The sequence below is a fragment of the Argiope bruennichi genome, chromosome 11 (genome assembly GCF_947563725.1).
Source record: "Argiope bruennichi chromosome 11, qqArgBrue1.1, whole genome shotgun sequence".
Taxonomy (NCBI): domain Eukaryota; kingdom Metazoa; phylum Arthropoda; class Arachnida; order Araneae; family Araneidae; genus Argiope; species Argiope bruennichi.
The window spans coordinates 100,968,113-100,985,608 of NC_079161.1; positions in this window are offsets into that span (position 1 = coordinate 100,968,113).

Sequence of the window (17,496 nt, forward strand, 5' to 3'; positions counted from 1 at the left end):
TTATTCCACTTATGTTCCAGAAAATCCGGGGACACAAGTAACAGTCAAAATATTCACGGATAATAACAATTATCGACGCTAACAACAAAAGCAGACATCAAATCGCTTAATAGAAAAATAGTAATGGTTCTAGTAGTGCTTTATAATTATTCTTTCAAAATGATTACCACATGTCATTTTAAACGTTTTCAATTATTTTATCAGCCAGCTGGTTCGCCGTGTTACTTGTTGCACTTAATTTTAATTCAATAAATGACGCATAATTTGGCCATGATTACATAAACAGAGAACTTTTTAGGCATTAAATTCTATAGACATTAAAGTTGTATGATTTTCACAGCTTTATCCCTGTTCAGTTTATAGTGAACATGAACTTTCTTTAAAAAGTCAAATTCCATGACTTTATAATGTGATTAAAAGCTTAGGTGACTAGATAATCTAATTTCTAGAAACGCATCGTTTTTCATGATAATGTAAATGTATTTTATTTTTTCTTATGAAAACTACGCAGAAAATAAACAAAATTCAGTAAGCTTTCACCAATTCAACAATACCAGATATTCACTAGGTTGAATTTTGATGAAACAATGGTAATTTTTTGCTCATTTCATTCCAACAAAGAAAATGATTGCTGAAAATACGTAAAAGTATTTTTTAAATTATCAAAAATTTATAAAATATAATATAATTCATTTAAGATAATTAAAACACAGATTTTTAAAAAGAATGTTTCAAATATTATAAACTTATCTTTACAAAATAAAGTTTTTAAAACGTGAGAAACGTCAAATTTTCATTAATCAAAATTTTAAAATATCGTCGAAAAGATCATTGAATTTTTCAGCTACACATTCCTACCACGTAAAACATATATGTGCCAACACCAGTACCTCTAGGTGAAAGGACTAGGCCGCAGAATGCCGGCGCACACACACAAACATTCTCCTCTATTTATTAGTACATATTTTGGGATTTTATAGTCATCTAGCTTAAACAGTAAAAATAAAGTGGTAATAAAAGAATATTTATAGTTAAAAAATGCATTAATATATCCTTCATTAATTTTTATTTATTGAATATAAGTTTCATAATTCTTACTTAATTAGAAAAATTCAAAGTGGTTTATTAATTAGGAGAAAGCACATTTCTAAACTCTAGTAAGATATAGTAAGTACCAAAATTCTAGTTAACAGCCACTTTACGCACTAATTAAGATAATTTTAATAAATTTATAGTCCAAACTTCGGCAGCTAATGACAAGATCTAACAGTAATAAATTATAAACCGGACAAAGATAAATATGCTCTGATTATGGTGAATATATTGAAGGAGAATGGATTTTTCACGTTGGCGACACATTCGAGGATAAATTTAAAAATCATGATTTATTGAGCTCACGAACGAGCGAATATTGTTCTGAATTTAAAATATTTATCCTCGAAGCAACTGATAATTCCCCACATTTACTAGACAAAATTGACATTGTTCGTTTACAAATGACGCGTGCGAGACGTCAGTTTTATTTTTAGTAATCGTGTGTCAAGTCTTCATAAAAGCGAATAAAACAATTCCACATTTTATGCGTTAAATTACTTCTAAAGAGAGCTCACAATTGCAATAAGAATGCGTCGCTGCCTGGGAAAAAAGCGACGGATTCTTTCAAGAAAATATCTCTGTAATTAATGTTGCGCTGTATCGTGAAGTAATTTGAAATTAGTTCCACAAAACTTCAATAATATTGACGTTCGAGCAAGAACACTTGAGTCGACCCCGCGTCTTTAATCAAGAATTAGATTGCTTTTCAGCAATCTAGGAATACGTTTAGCCGCTGTAATGAAACAATTCTTGTACGTGCTTTTTGTGGGATTTCTGTTATTTTCACTTTTGTTTTTTTGTGTACATATGATGGTTTATTGAATGCAAATATGCATTTATTGAATTCAAATTTAGTCTATGAAGTCATTTCTAGTGTTTTGGAGAAGTGAATTATATTTTGAAATACAATCTATTGAGATTTAATATCCTTTTGTACTATGAAAACCTAATACTAAGAAGCATAGTGCCCCACCGTTATATATCATTGATATATAACTGTGGCGCTTCCGTTTCGTTGTTAAATAATTAAAAATTACTTTTTTCAGCCTTTGCCCGGAAAATGTTCTGTGTATAGATTGCGCTACATAACTTTAATCCCGTTTAATTCAATTAACTGCATGTTCGAATCATCACACTGACTGGCTTTGGACGCCTCTCATTACTTTGAAACAATGCATATGAACAGAAATACGACCGAACTGACGTTTCGTTTCTAAATTTTTAGTTATGTCAATAGAAATACACTTAGACCTCTGCATTAGATTTCAAGGACACCAAAAGCACGTACATTTCAGGATCACAGGAGCCTAAGATGGAAATTGCAAACTTTAATTCCACAATCAAGACATGCAAACTACTCATAAAATGTAAGGGCTTAATGAGACTTCAAGAAAAATATGACAACAGAAAAGTAGCAATGTTATTAAAGGATGATAATCATAATAGAAATTGATTTGCTCTTTCAATATAATACCGTGCCATAAAATAATGTTGTGATAACTTTATAATTTTTTAAAAGAAAAGTTAGAGTGATCACATGTGATAAGAAGTAGGTGTTTTCATGAATCAGGTTCCCCCGATAGTTCATATTAAAAATCAGATAACTCTTCGCATTAAACTAGCTATGAAAGAGATACGTTAAATTATTGGAATTGAAAGTACCTAATGTTGTAAAATCATTCCTGTGATGTGGGTTATTGTTACTTTATAGATATATTTCTAAACATTACTACAAGATTGCAGAGTGCATCAAGAATACATAATACAACATTTAAACCATAATAACTCTCGGTTTGAAAGCAACAAGGCCATCTAGGACAAAATTTATTATCTCTATTATTTTCAAATTGTCAGCAGACCTATAGCATGTTTGTTGATTTCCACAAAGCTTGTCCTGGAAAATTTTATATAGATTTTTTAACACCTAATCTACACTAATAATAAAGATGAATGTGTGTGCGTGTAAGGGCACGTGTCTGCCGTTGAACCTACATTTTAGCGCATTTATAGCCTGGAAAACGTAAACGTGCATTTCGGAGTTTTTTTTTTATTTTTTGGAAATTTAATTTATTAAAAATTGAGTTGAATTTTGTCTTTTTCCCGCAATAACTTCTAAAAATATAATTGCACAAAAATAAATGTTGTAATATTTACAAATTTAAAAAATTATCCTTTTGATGATACCAATTTAATAGTCAAGCAAGTTGTTATTTGGGCAACTTACATTGTTTTTGCCTTATTTCTAATAATATATTAGATTATTTATTAAAATTAAAAGCAGAGAAAAAGCATTCGGTTTTATATCTATGTAGTTTAAAAGTTGAATAAAAAAAAAAGTAAAACTATATAATACCTCGAATTTTATAAAATAGTCGAACCTATAATTTTTAATGAAATTGTGATGTCACAGGAGTGGTCTTCATAGAAAGGTTAAGTACACAATAAAATAAGTTAAATAGAACAATTAAAATGACAACCTTAATACCAAACAGTTTGACAGAATCATGGACATAGAGTTTTGAAAAACGGTTTATATGAAATGAAATATAAATAATATTCCCGGCAGATCTCCATACTAATAATATAATAAGCTTATTAAAAATAATTCAATCTTCTATAATTATTTTCAAATTAACTAATATGAACTTATGCAAATTCCTCACAAAGATTAATTATATATATTTTTAATAAGCAATAATTTCCGCTAAAATGTTAAGGCATGCCTTGCTCGAATTATTACCCTTTATAGAAGTAGGATACGAAACTTCTTTTTTGTCAAGTATTGAAGCTTTTCAAATGTAAATATTCATGATCCATTGAAGGAAGAATTCAGACAATACATTTTTCTCTCTCCATGTTTGAAAGCCAGCAAAATCTGGAATTTACAAAAGTCTGTTTATGCACAAAAAATTAAGTTTTGAAAGAGCATATTGCTGATAAATGAGACTCAATAATAATTTTTGTCTTCTGATTTTTAGACCAATGCCATTATTTCTCTAAATGTGTGGCAACAACAAAATTTCTAGGAAAGTTATAAATTATGTCATAGCTACAAATGATTTTAAAGAATTATTTTCAATTTCAGAAATAACAGAAAAGTTCTATTGCATCACTCATTTAAAGTAAGTAGCTTAATAAAATAATATCGGCTGCATACAAGTTTCTTTAAAAAATAAATGTTTATTATTATTTTTTTTATTTATGTAGTGTGCAAATTTAGCCAGGAGAAACATAGTTTGCTTCATCAAGCTTAGTTTGGCTCGTGTTGCCTTCATTTCTTGTCAAAAATGTATGAAATTATCATGGTTTGGTCGACAAATATTTATTAAAAGACATTTTTGGGAATTTATGCGTTTAATGCATAAAAGGTGTTCTAAAATTTCTCTAAATCTCCCTCCATGAACACTGAGCTCAATATAAATTTAAACAATATGTAATGCTGTTACATAATTTTCAGCATCTATAGAATTCATTTCTAAAGATCCAAAATAAAATTTCTTCAATATTATTTTCGAATATTGTTTTTATTTTCATCCTTTTGATATTTTTTATCAATAGCATAAGAAGAGATTTCACGAGAAAAACAATTGCCTCTCTGTATAATTAAAAAGAATTTAATGAAAGCAAACAGAGCACAATCATGTTTGCCTAATTGTTATACTATTATTCATTGGCTTGCTTAGTCATTTGAAAAATTATTTTAACTGCAACCTGATAGATTCTTTAGCCAGAGTGGCTATAAAATAATTTCCGTTTAAATTCATTTCAGAATTAAAATTAATGAATAAACAGTAAAATTTTTAACCGAGTAAAACATAGAGATTATAACGTGCACACGAAGACGAATTCTGGGAAACATTGCTAAGAATCGTTGATTGAGGAGATATTGTCGCTGCTGTTATACACATTCTAGGAAATTTGCAACAATCTACGCAAAGTATTCACATTTCCTACTCACACATGATAATAGCGACTTCCTTCCTTTGAAAAGAGGGAGAGTATAATTCAGTCAACAGTTGTTGTTTCTTATGGCACTTGCCATGGACAAGCCTGCTGTTCGAAGACAGCCGATTTTAGCCTGAGGGGGAGCGCCTCTTGTTTCTATAGTAGCGCCATCTAGGGCCAAGAGTACGACTTAGCTACACACACGTCACAACCCTTTTTACGGGGCGGACATCATTCACACATCATTTACTCACAGATCGTAATTTAGACCTGAATCAGAGAACGATCACCCCTGATCCAGTACCCCTAGTGGTATTACTCTCGACATGGAGGACTTTGTGACCGCGGCAGATTTAACGCGTGTCAGCCACCAAGCACGCGGGGATTCTTCGGCCGGCGGGGTTCGAACTCGCAACCTAAGGGACACGAATCCGACGCTCCGAATCTGAGTTTCCTTTAAAAGAAGGCCAATAATATTAGTCACTTTTGTGAACATTTAGGCTTAGAGAAAGTTTATGTATATGTATTGGAAATATATGAATTTAAAAAAATTGAAAGATACATAAATTTTAATTTTTTTAATTTATAGCAGATGACATTTTTTTTCTATTGATTTTCTCTTACTATCGTATGTAAATTTATTTTAAAAAAAACTATGTATTAATCTGTATTTCCAATTTAAGGTTATTTTTAGAAACATTTTTATGCACAAGCAATAACTTTTCATTAGAATTGTTTGTTGTATGTTTTTCTTAACAAAAAGTAACTTTTAACTATCGAAATTAAATTGAAACGTAAAATTCATGCCAAATTTTGTTTTAATTATTAATAGAAATCTTGATAATCAATTTCATTTAATTTCCTAAAAAATAAAGACACCTGGAACATCTCAAAGATATTTAAATGTAACTAAAACATCGTTTTGAGAAAAGTAATTAAAATGTACTTTTTTTTATAGACCCTTTAAATATTCCCTTTTGTAAACAATATATCTTATAATGTTGTTTTAGTTGAATATGAACATATATTTAGATTATAAAACAACAAATACTAAATTTTATATTTTCGTCCATTTTTGTTTACTTCAAAGTTTATTGTCCCCTTAATCCTGTTTTACTATAAAGAGTATAAAAGTGTTGTGGCTATAAGGAATTTAGAGCAGTTAATTACTTAAAAGTTCATCAGTCTGAAGTTGCTTTATGAATAAAAAATAAACAAAAATGAAGTATTAAATGTTAAAGTCAGTGGAGGATGAGAAGCAGCATCAGAAAATGCAGTAGCAGAAGTTGTTACTAATGCCGAATGTTAAATTTTACGTGCATAGCATTACTACTTACAATTACAGAATATCTGCCATTGAATGTAATGTCTTGTGCACAAGGAAGGTGAATACACTAGAGCAGTTAATTACTTAAAAATTCATCAGTCTGAAGTTGCTTTATGAATAAAAAATAAACAAAAATGAAGTATTAAATGTTAAAGTGAATGGAGGACGAGAAGCATCATCAGAAAATGCAGTAACAGAAGTTGTTACCAATACCGAATGTTAAATTTTATGTGTATAGCAGTACTACGTACAATTACAGAATATCTGCCATTGAATGTAATGTCTTGTGCACAAGGAAGATGAATACACAGAAAACGTTTGCACGTGTCCCAGGTAATCCTAGTGCTGATTAGCTCTATTAATACTGAAAAGCCCTGAAAGCGTATTCAATGAAACAATGGCGAACACCGAAGACGCCTTACAACCACTGAGAAGTTCCCTCGTCGTTTCGTTGATTGAATATCTGTGACGCATTAGAGACGCTCCCCAGATGGATTTGGAAGGGGGGATTTCTGAGACTCTCAAAGTATCATCGAAGGCATTTGCTTAGTAACCATTAGCTAAGGGGAGCCCTTTTTTGTGTATGAACCCACCATAAGAACTCCGGCTGTCATTGTGGATTTTGAGGAGGTAGGGAATTATTTTTGTCCGTTTGAAGTGCCTGAATTCGATTTTAGGAATCGAAGAATTAATAAATTATTATTATCTTTGCATGAATTTCATATCTTATGCCATTTATTTTTTGTGCATGCATTCTTTATTGTTTAAATACTAACGAAATTTCGAATAATTTGTTTGCCATGTTCTGATTGTAATTATTGATCAATTCTCGGTTCCAAGAGCAACAACGTTTCTCCTATCAGCTACTACTTTATCACTTTATTTTCTTTGGATTTCATCATTTCATACCTTTTATTGGGTGCTTGCATGTATTTTAATCAGCTATATCTATTAGTAAACACGCGAAATGTCTATATAAATAACAATGTTTTTGGGTTTACTGGGTTTGGGTTTACTACAATATTTTTGGGTTACCAATTTACTATTATTTTATTGATATCATTTTGAAAGTTTTCCACTTAGCATTATTGAGTTATTCCGTGTATAAAACCCCCAAACATGGAACGCTCCAAATTGTGTTTTCGACACTTATTGCTTTTTTGTTTGATTTGAAGAAATCTGCTGCCGAAGCACATCACACACTTTTAGAAACTTATGTTGATGCTGCTCCGACATATCCCTTTTATCGGTTTAGGTTTCAATGATCTAAGATTGGTGATTTCGATGTCAATGACAAAGAACGGCCTGGAGGACCAAACAAAATTCGAAGACAATCAACTGTAAGACTTATAGGATGAAAATGGGGAAACGTTTTAGAAAATGATGGGAAATATTTTGATTGATATATATTGTACCCATTTTTCTCAATAAATGCCTTTTTAAAGTAAAAAAATGATCAAAATGCAGGCAATCATCTAATATAATCTCTGTGCGAAATATGATTTCATTCCATTTGCCAGCTTTAAATGTCAGTTTTAAATGCTGTTTTTATGGCCACTTGTACGTTAAGTTGTGGATTTTTAATAGTTTAAAAGAAGCAAATAGAGAAGCTCTTGTAAAAAAATCCATCAACTAAAAATGTGCTACAGATTGTTTCCAAATCAGAACAAAAATGAGAAAACACATTAATTTAATAGATGAAAATTTTAATTATATTTTCCTTCAAAGCAAATGGCACCTCGAATACTTAAATAAAGACTGCAAAAATTACTATTTTAGATAATTTCATGATTTTTGTATATAGAACAAAAGTGTTTTATTGTTAAATATGTTTACTAAATACATACATTATGCACAAACATCAATTATATTGGATAATTATTGCCATACCATTGGTCTCTCTGGAAAAAGGAAAATGTTATATTGCCTTCTAGTCTTACCTGGAAAAAAAAGCAAAAATATGTTATTACTTTTCGAGTAAAATAAATTCACAAGACATGAGACACAACTACAAGCAAATAATTAAAAAATAATTATATATCTAAGTTTTGAAAAATATAATTTAAAAGACAATTTAAGCTTTCAAAAACATAGTTTGCAAAAAAAAAAAAAAAATCAATTATTGTATTTTTATAACATGTTCACATTCTTTTAAAGACTTTTGCTCATTTTACTCCTTACGTTTTATTAATGTTTGCAGTTGACTTAATTAACGAACAAGGTCAAATGTATTCTGACAGAATAAGTTATCAGTTCCCACAAATACGGATTGAAAGAGTTTATTTCAGGAAAGTAAGCACATTTTTAAACATTTTTAGAATTTATTAGATCTTTTGTAATATTTAGTTTATAACAAATGTCATTTCTCCCTTAATAATGTAGAAAAATTCAACGCGAATATGAAAAACAATCCACATTTTTCTTCACCATTTTTGTCAGGTGATCATTTTTTAAATAAACCTGTTATGCAAAAAAAAAAAAAAGAAAAAAGCACTGGATTTGAACAGTGAATAATTTTGGTATTACCCTCACCATTCTATTGGCACTACTGATGGGCGATATCGTTTGACAAGATGTACCAGGGGAAAGAGCAAAAGAATACATCAAACGATATTTGTAAAGTTTAAACCGTCTGCTATTTTTCGCTTGTCGTTCTTTTTTTGAAGAGCGTTTTATATTTTTTTTAAACTCTGGAACTCCGTGTTGAAAAATTGCATTTTCATTCCAATAGATTTTCCTGTGGCTTTTTGCGGAGGTGGTGATGTATAGGCGGAGTAAAAGTATTCTAGAAAATTCTAAGAAGAAAATTGGATTAAAGTATCCGAGGGAAGAACTTCGCACTGCCTGAGGCTATGTTTGAAAATTCAGTAGCGTTTTATTGTTATGAAAAAAAAGCATAAAAACCGAGTGGCGCATGCAAGAAGAAAAAAAAATGGCGAATAGTTTCAAGTTATGTACATATGAGAGAAATATAGAAATGAAAGAAGAAAATGAAATCTTTTTTATGCTTTTCATAAAGCAGCTGCTATTCTCATTTATAAAAACAAAATTTTTTTTAGAGTTGCAGATTGAAATAAATTTTTAAAATCGTATTTAAAGTTATCATAATTAGCTTTAAATATAAGGTATGTGAATATTTGAGTTCGTATCTGAATTATTTAGTATTATATTACGAATGAAATTTAGTTTTAACGAATTTCAAAGATCATTAAATTCTTTGGTTAAATTAATATACGTATGAAAACATTCGATAAAATAATAAAAACATTTTTCTCTTATGATCTAGAAAAACTCAAACATTCGTGAAAACTGATAATAAATTGAAATCTTAAGTAAAATGACTTATTTCCACTCAGTTAGATAACACAAAAGACAAATACTCACTCTGATATGAAAGAAAATATTAAATCATTTTTATATATTTTATAGCTTCAACTATTTTACGACTATCTATATGATTTTTTTTGATAACTTGAATTTCATAACTAATGTAATAAAATTAAGAGTATACACACTATAAGGGATAAAATCAAATAAAGGATTCTTAACTTTTTTGCACATAATTTCTAGGTTTCCATAGACATAATAATAAAAATAATTTATTATTATGTCTATGGAATTATTATTATGATTATAGACTTTAATAATAATAATAATAATTAGGGTCTTAGGCCGTTATAAGATATTTAATATGATATATTAAGTGATTTATGAAAGTCTTATACAATATATTAAATTTAATTAGTTTAAATTATTTAAATTTTCATGAAAAAATAGAAACCTGACGTTATGAATCGATATTACTTGCTTTCTCTTTTGGTTAAATCTTATCTGTCAGTACTGCATAATTTTGATACTACGTATATTGCTTTAAACGAAATCAGTTCTTAATCCCATGCAAATCATAAAAAGAAAAATAGACTCTTCAATGTAGTTATTGTTTTATTTTAGTTGGTTTGCGTTTGCTTGTTGTAGAGCATCGAAATCAAATGATGTATCCACATAGTTATTGTTATTTTTCTAAAAGCATATTTTAGTGCTTTTACTATTAGATAATCATCTGTGATTTTCTAAGCAATTGTTTTATTATGGGATTAATAAAATAATAACATCATGTTGAAAAATTTTTCTCTATAGATTTTTAAATTTGTTTCGGTCCATCTGTAATATTTCGAAAAGCTAAGAGGTATTAAAGATAGATATATTTTTAGAAAGATATATTTATATTTTTAATATATATATATGCATATTAAAAATATAAATATATCTTGATATAGAGGATAAAACTTACTAAAATAATTTATATTGCAGAATTTTCATTTCAAATGTAGCTTTAACCTGAAATAGTTCAATAGCTTTAACCTGAAATAGTTCAATAGCTTTAACCTGAAATAGTGGTTTTGATATGGATAGCATGAATATCAAATGGTGCTTAATTTGCACATTGTCATTTCATTTTTTGTAAGTCGAATTTTACTCACAAATACTAAAGTTTTGATGAATATTTTAATGAAGTTTCCGATGCAATTTTTTTTAATGTGAAAGCAATTTATCTTCGAGTTGGGAATGTCAGACAGTCGATAAATCTGTCACTTCTAACTATATTTATAATACAACTCACGAAGTCGGTTCTTTTGAAGTTACTGCGATCGCTATCTCACGTTCAACTCTCTTAACAAAACAACAACATGTCTTTCTATGAGTTTGCAAGGACACTCTTATCACTTGTACAAGTTAGAAAGAATTCATCGAAAGTCAAAGAAAAATGTAATGCTACAAAGATCTCTGAATCAGAATAATAAGAAACTTCTTTACTGCTACATAAGTTGGGCCAACTACTCAAGACCCAGATATACGTGGGGTGGCATCGTAATAAGCTGTGCTAGACGAAAACTTGTGGATCTTATCCTCCCAGCTGCGCATTTTTCATTGTTTTTCTTGTTCCCATTCCATCAATTTTTGAACTCCTTTAGAAAACAATTTCAAATAATACCGTGTTTCTTTCAGCCGTATTTCTAACCAAACATCCATTTTGATCTCCTGGTAATCAGCCCCGGAGAAAATTCGAGAACTTTTTTACGGTTTTCCTTTTTCTTACAAGCTCGCACAGAGCAATCAATCTCGCGCATGTCTGGAATCCTCTGTACAACGAAAATGGAATTTATTTCATCCCCGCAACACTTCAACGTTCGGGGGAAGTCTTTTTGCATAATTCACCAAGAGAGATTAGAATTGGGGGGGGGAGGAAAAAACAACGGCGTTCTTTGGTTGGAAAAGCACGAGCAAGATGTTTTGTTTTCAACAGTTGAATAATAAAGCTCGGAAATCGGGAACTTTCCTGGTTTCGCTTTCGGGAGGAAGTTTCGATGCTTGGAACAAATTTGCAGGCTCACACAGAGGAAAAAATGTAAGATGGGAACATTAATTTCGCTGATAAATGCTTGCTCTATTTGAAATCTTCTGCAATAGATTGGAGATTCTGTGTGCTACCTTAGCTAAATTATATGGCTCGTCGCTTTAGTAATAAAAAAAGATATGGTTGATTGATTTATTGGTTTTAAGAATCAAATATCTATCAGGTTTTCAAACTAAATTTAAAATAAATCCTGTTCAGTTTTGATATTCCACATTTTCTCAAACAATCATCCACTGAAAATTGGGAGAATTATTATTCATTCTTTTACTTATCCTCAAAGTATATGCAAAGATATTCAGAGGGGCACCAAAATCAAAAGGAAATGACAAACCATGCTTGATTAGAAAAAAAGGCATACAGAAAATACGGTTTTATAGCCATATTCACTATGACTTAGCTATAAGGGCTCGTCTTCATAATCAGAAGATTTCCTTTCTAAGATCAATCGAGCCGGATCATGTACCTCATAATACTGGAATGCCCAACAGGTTCCTTTTTCAAAGATAAGAAAGAAATTCCTTGCCATTCACAAAAAATTCAGTAAAAGACTATGTTCTTAAAATTTTGATGTGTAAAAGAAAATCTCGCTTAGCCAATGTGTGTTTGGACAACTTTTGATCATTCTCAGAAAACTTCCCTATCCATTTAATTTATATGGAGGAGCAATTCTAACGAATTAGCCAAGCGCCTTGAATATTTATTCAATCATAACGACAATAAGAGAAATTCCATAGTGGCAGCCAGGCGTCTGGGGCGCTCGCCGTTGTTTCATTGAGCAGCCGTAAGGGTTTTTCAGTATTGATGAAATTAATGCGGTCGTTTCCACGACTCATTCATATAATATTCAGACTTTCTACTTAATTAGATCATCCTATCATTGTTACTTCTTTGTTATAATTGAGTTGAAGTCATATAGTTATATCTAGTTAGATAGTACTGCGAACCAAAGGTAAGGCAAGCGAAAGACAACTGGTTAAATCTATCATAAATGTTCACCCGTAAGCATGATAAGGATTAACAACAAATTCATTATCATTTGCCAAGATGTGAAATGCTCCAAAATGTATCTTCTTCAACAGTTGTTGTCTTTGCTTCAAAACATGATTTTTATTTAACAAAATTAAACCGAAATAAAAATTGGGTTATAAAATTTATTTAATGTGGGGATAACGATTCCTCGCCAGAATGCGATGTAAAAGGGAACACGAGAAAGCAAAATCAAGCTTGTTATATTCGAGACTTTTTTCGTTGTAAGATAGGTACAAACATTTCATGAATTTCTAGTTTGTTAATATGTATATTTTGCATGCCGATTCAGTAGAAATAACAGTATCGATAGAGGAATGTATCCAATGTGCCCCAGATAAATCATACAATGTAACCGTATTTCTTACATTTGAGCATGCTTCTAGTGAACGTTTCGGATCCCTTTTGCAACTTGTTTTACGTTTAAAATTTGCAGGGGAATAAAATGTAAATTAATGTTTGTATTTGGACATTTGCTTACTTTATATAATATATTTTTTTGTCAATCATTTGTTGTTGTTTTTGATTTACGAATTATTTTCAACTCTCACGTTAACCTTCAACTACACATTTTCCTACATTATTCATTTTTTACAGGCGTCTAATGATCCGCAAAGAATGCACATTCCTATTCTCCTATGTGAATTTTCTTGCTTGACTAATGGTTTTTTTTATTACCTTGTAGACATAAAATATAGAAAGGGCATACATGTGACGTTATAAAAATTTTATTTCATCTCTTCCGATAATTTTTTGTGTTTTAATTAAAGCCTTATTAAAGACGTTTTTCAATAATTTGAAAATTCTCAAGAAAGACAATACTACTCGGAAAGGTAGGAACTATGTCAGATAATTATACTACTTTGACAAGGCTGCACAAGACAGCACAATTCCTATATAGAATGAATCTAGAATTTATTGTAAATTTGGCTGGAACTCCGAAACAATTAAAAATTTGGCGACAATGACATACCAACTTTTGACTAATATATTAAGACATAATATCAGGTAAAACTGAAGTCGAAAAAATGGGATTAAAATATTTTAAAATATCAAAGTATTTTCTAGTAGTCATTTACATTATAATATGAACTAGCTGTTCCCACATAGCGTTTCCCGTGGCATAATATCCAAGAGGAGAAATTAGCTTTAAATTAAAGTCTAGAATCCACCCGATATGCGCATGTCATGCAATATCAAACACACATAAAAATATATTTAGAAATCCTCAAAAATAACTATAAAACAATTTTTTATAGCACGCATTCAGAAATATTTTGGCTGTTAGAAAGGTAAAAATATGATATATTCATGGACTAAACAATTTACTAAAAATATACAACATAAAAGCTATTTTAAAATTTAAAAATATACAAATTAGTCACTGTAAACACTGTTCCACACTTATTTATTAACTTTGTATAATCTGATATGAAAATAAAATTCAGCTTGCTTCATAATATTTCCTTATAAACTATATTGGCTGGACGAGCACTTCGCTCCTCATGAGATTCATTTTGTCTCTTTAATTCAATTACACTGCCATTTAAAGAGACGTTTACTTCGTCCAACAGAAGATTTTCCTTCCCAAAGTGTAGATATTCTTTCTCTGATATTCGCTAACCAAAAGTTTTTTTTTTTCCCTTTACATTTTCATTATCGCTCAACAAACGATGCGTTTTGACATTTAATGTACCCTGGCAAATGTTGCATTTCCTTTCTTTGGGGAGCATAATCAGTTTCAAATCGCTGTTTAAAATCAGACGTAAACAAAGAAATATGTCTCACATGTATATCACGGTTCTTGCTATTTGCGCATGCGCAGTTTGAGGTTTTAGAACATGTGCGAATACGTGTAAAGCACACATAGTGCTGTTTTACGCATACACGAATCGTAGTAGGAAAATAATTAAAATCGCAATTATGAAACGCCTTTTTTTACTTTGACATGATTTCAATATACTAAAACCTTCCCCAATAAATACCCTACAAAATAGCAAAAATATCTCCAATATCAATTAAGTATTTTTCGAGTTTTTCTCTTTGAAATATACAAACGCTTTCAGGAGACTTCATTTTATACTATGTATAGATTATCTTGCTGGTCAAAAAAGCTTTAATCAAAAATGTAACACTAAAGGAAATAGTTTTGTATACTAATAATCATTGCGTATCATGTTATTTATATTTACATTCCATTCCATCCCTATAATCTTTCTTAGAGATATTTGACCATTTTATATAACCTATTTACATAAAAAATATTATTTTGAAGGCATTTAATTTTAGGACAATTGAATTCGAACATTTAATTAACAAAGTTCATTCATTATTGGGGGGTAAAAGTGCAAAAGAACACTATTTTGTGTATATTTTAGGCAGTTTTTGACAGTCTTTATTTCTTTCTGATAACTGCTTTTTATTGCATAAAAAGTGCTTGCAGAGGCTGAAGAATCGGATCAATGAACCATAAATTAAACGGAGAAAATAAACATAATAACAATAGGATGCCACGGGCCTTTGTTAATAGCTTATCTTAATGAGTTTCTGAAAATTCTTATAAAATTATATGACACTTAATAAAGGCTTTATAAAGACATCAGGCGGTCGTAAAATAAATATAAACTCCAGTTGGTGATAAAGGCGTTCTTCAAAGCACCTGAAATGAATCCTATCACGCATGCTGATAAAAAATGGCGTGTGTAATCTTCTATGGGTTATTACACAAAAAGGCAATTTTCTTTCAAATAATTTCTAAGGACCACTAAAGATTATTATCCTGGAATTTTTTTTTTGATGAGAAATATAAATGTATGGGATTCTTTTTATATAAAAATGATTATTCATTGAATCAATACCAATCGATTAAGCTGCAATCTTTATAGATGATGAGTCTTTATAGCTTTGAGGTATCATGGAAATGAATAGACAATTTATTTGTTCATTTCATTTTTTCAGTAGCAAAAAAGTTATATACGGATTTGAATAAATGAATTACTGGGTATTAAACATTTATACTTTCAAAGCTGCAACATATAATATAATCAGTAATGCGTTAACATAGAGAAAAAAAATCCATTTTCTTAATTACATTGTTTGATGTGTGAAGTATTCATCATTAGACAGGATTCAAAGCTGAAGACATGTTCATTCCAACATTTCGAAATTTTTCGTTGTCAGTTGCAACGTCTTTAAAGCAACATTAACACCATTTTTGAACGTGCCTAGTAATTTTGTATCACTGTCAGGTGACGACAATGACATCTGAGCTTGCTAAGTTCTCCCCCCCCCCCGTACGTCACCTAAGAAAAATAAAGAGTATTTTTGATCAAACCTTCACTGCATGATAATATTTTTGCCTAATTCCCTGGTGTTAATGTTTTTCCGAAAAATGTACATTTCATTTTAGCAGTAATAACGTGAACATACACCAAAAGCCGACGTTCTGGCATAGGGGTAGCGCGTCTTCCACGTGATATGAACGTCCTGGGCTCGAGTCCCGGTTCGGGCGTGATTGTTCTTCATTTGTTATATGTGTGAGATGTGTGAATGTGCCCCCCTTTAAAAAGGGGCTGTGCAAGTGAATGTGGTGCATAAGTAGCAAAATCGTACTCTTGGCCCTAGTTGGTGCTACTAAAACATGAAACGCTCCCTTTCGGCTTATAATCGCTGATTTTAAATCAGCGGGCTTGTCTATGGCAAGTGCCATCAGAAACAACACCAACAACATACACTAAAAAATGTATTTATGATTATCGCTACACTTATGAATATAAGTATAGCAATGAAAAGAAAGATGTTATACATAATTAAAAAAATTTGCGTTAGGCATGTTTGATTATGGATTTATTTGTTTAGAAAAAATATAGTACAAAAATAAAATTAATGTCACTAAAAGAATATTTTTTTGAATTCTAGAGCAGTGAAAAATAGTTCTATGCTTTAAATACACTTTGAAGTTACAATGAAAAAAAAAATTAAAATTTCGATCAGTTTTTAGATCAACTTTTAATCAGAGATCTGCAAAAATGTTTTTTCAATGGGATTCTGCTAACCAAGAAATAAGCAAATGCCAAAATTGATAACTTAAAAAGTCTGCGCTGAAGGGTTTTGAATACATTTGCATGGATATCTTTATGACATTTCTAAAGGGCATCTAGTTAACTTTGTTACAACTGAATCAAATTTTAATAAAGGCATCTGACAGCTGAATGTCACATGATATACCTTATTTTTGACCTTTACCTTGTTCTTAGAGCAACATGAACTAAAAATTATTTGTCCGCTATTTAATATCTTCTACTCACTCGTGTTTTATGAAATGCGCTGTGATATCTGACTTATGACTGCGGTGGCACCTCATTAGCTCGCTCTTTTGTAACATATATGTATAGAGAATGCAACTCTTCTATACCTTCCTTACACTCATCTCAACTGTAACTATACTTAAACATAGTCTACATTCCAGGAATATCTTTGAACTTGCATAATGTAACGATCTCCATCAAACCATTATTGGGCAAACAATTTGCCTTTAGTTACAGCAAACATACTCAATAGATATTGATGCCGCTCTTTGGATGGTAATCATCGTGTAGACTTCCTGCATAATAGACAAATTACCGAAGTAAATGACCGAGGAAATAAATGCCGATATTCGAAGGGAAATGTTAAGATTTGCAGCATC